Genomic DNA, 2,795 nt, shown 5'->3' with positions numbered 1-2,795 from the left:
GTGATCGACAGCTACTACTCTCCCGGATGAGAGATCAGAGCTCATGTATGACCGATCTATGGGCAATGCTGTGACCTGACACATACACACACACGTACACAACTCCCCGCCCACGAGAGATGGAGTAACGGCTCGCAGCGCAGCGATACTGAAATATATTTCAGCATTGGGCGGGATTCGAACTCGGACCGATGGGTTAGCAGTTGCGAACGCTACCACTGCGTGTGTGTGTGTGTGTGTGTGTGTGTGTGTGTGTGTGTGTGTGTGTGTGTGTGTGTGTGTGTGTGTGTGTGTGTGTGTGTGTGTGTATGTGTGTGTGTATTTACCTGGTTGCATTTACCTAGTTGTATTTTACGGGAAGGGGAGCTATGCTCGTGGTGTCCCGTCTTCATATCTCGTTTTATCTAGACTGTTTTGTATGTATGTGTGTGTGTGTGTGTGTGTGTGTGTGTGTGTGTGTGTGTGTGTGTGTGTGTGTGTGTGTGTGTGTGTGTGTGTGTGTGTGTGTGTGTGTGTGTGTGTGTGTGTGTGTGTGTGTGTGTGTGTGCATGTGTGTATTCACTAAGGAAATGCAATACCATCAAAAATTCCAAAATTTTGATTCTGATTAAGTACCAACGAGTTAATCTTATCAAGATGTGAAGACGTTTAAAAACCTTCACAGTCACGTTGTAGTGGCTTTGTTCCCACAGTCATGGAATATTTCTTCTTTTGTACTAATTGATTTGTCAGTAGTTGTTATATATCGTTAAGTTTATTACCATTTTTTATTTTTGTGTTGCTGTCGTTTGTAATACTGGTGCATGATGCCACTGCTGTCCAAAAGGTAGAGACTCCTTCCTAAGACTTGTTTCACACGTATCGACTTTTCGTCGTGCGCCGTCCACGACACGACGTCGTTCTTTCAAATAACCATGGGTGTCTTTGGATGTTTTCACACGTCTCGATCACGACCACCCATGGTTATTTGAAAGCACGACGTCGTGTCGTGGACGGCGAAGAGTCGATATGTGTGAAACGAGTCAAAACTCCCACGTCTCGGAGACTCCCTCCTATCGTGATGGAGTTTCTGCTTTTCGTCATACAACAGGAGGTGCAACCCCTCGACTGGCACTCCGTCCTTTAACCTAACCCAGGATCTCAATTGAGAGATCTGTGAGGGTCATTCAGATGTAGATGGAAATAGATCAAATATTGTGGGCCATTTCGACACTTCATGGTTATTCACTCATGGGGAATGCTTGGAGCATCCCTCTGATGCAACTGTAGCTCGAGAGGGACGAAGCAAGGATATTTTTTCAATAAATACATCTATTTGTTGTTAAAGCCCCGAACATTTCATTAATAGATTAATTGCAAAAGAGAGATGAGATATTTTTATGTGTAAATAGTGTTACTGATTATTTGTATATTTGAGCCGAGATAATAACATTCAATTACTGTAGTGTTACAAAACTTGTATACAAGGACTTTCAGAGGTCACAAATAAAGATAAATCCAACTTGAAAATGTAATTGCTGTACAGCGAATCAAAATAATTGGGTAACTAAGGTAATTATTGGTGCAAATTACTTCTAAATAATTATTGGTGCAAATGAGTTTACTAAGATAATTATTTGGTGCAAATGACTTAACTACGATAATTATTGATGCAAATGACTGAAGAAGAAGACGCTGAGGTACAAGGGCTGCCAGAAGTGACTAAACAATTTTCTTTTGTGAAATTGCAATTTACTACGTAAGATAAATTTGAAGTCGGTTTCATACTAAATAACAAAGGGTAATGTTTTGTAGAGAGACATGTATACCAGGCCTCTGAAGCCAACTGGATTTTCAAGACTTAGATAAACTAGAACGATCGAAAAGTGGCTATTGAAACTTGACCTTGGGTGAAGTTATGCATATACGCAGGGGCTGACTGTTTAACTGTATGCCCCAAAGATTCAAGTATAAGGCCTCATAGTACTAAGAAATATTAAAAAAAGGAAGAACTTTGAATATGTAAACACAGATGAAACATAAAATAAAAACTCTATTCGATTTAAATATAAATACACCAAGTTTATTGAGTTCTTTTTCGCTTAAATGATCTGATTGGATGCCCCTCCCCATTTGGATGTCCGAGGCCACCACCCCTTCGTGCCCCCTCTCCATTTGGATGTCCGAGGCCACCACCCCTTCGTGCCCCCTCCCCATTTTGATGTCAGGGGCCACCACCCCTTCGTGCCCCCTCTCCATTTGGATGTCCGAGGCCACCACCCCTTCGTGCCCCCTCCCCATTTGGATGTCAGGGGCCACCACCCCTTCGTGCCCCCTCCCCATTTGGATGTCCGAGGCCACCACCCCTTCGTGCCCCCTCCCCATTTGGATGTCCGAGGCCACCACCCCTTCGTGCCCCCTCCCCATTTGGATGTCAGGGGCCACCACCCCTTCGTGCCCCCTCTCCATTTGGATGTCCGAGGCCACCACCCCTTCGTGCCCCCTCCCCATTTGGATGTCCGGGGCCACCACCCCTTCGTGCCCCCTCCCCATTTGGATGTCCGAGGCCACCACCCCTTCGTGCCCCCTCCCCATTTGGATGTCCGAGGCCACCACCCCTTCGTGCCCCCTCCCCATTTGGATGTCAGGGGCCACCACCCCTTCGTGCCCCCTCCCCATTTGGATGTCCGAGGCCACCACCCCTTCGTGCCCCCTCCCCATTTGGATGTCAGGGGCCACCACCCCTTCGTGCCCCCTCCCCATTTGGATGTCCGAGGCCACCACCCCTTCGTGCCCCCTCCCCATTTGGATGTCAG

The sequence above is a fragment of the Oratosquilla oratoria genome, chromosome 34 (assembly GCF_046742065.1).
Source record: "Oratosquilla oratoria isolate Oo_2021 chromosome 34, ASM4674206v1, whole genome shotgun sequence".
NCBI lineage: Eukaryota > Metazoa > Arthropoda > Malacostraca > Stomatopoda > Squillidae > Oratosquilla > Oratosquilla oratoria.
This window is presented reverse-complemented; position numbering follows the sequence as displayed.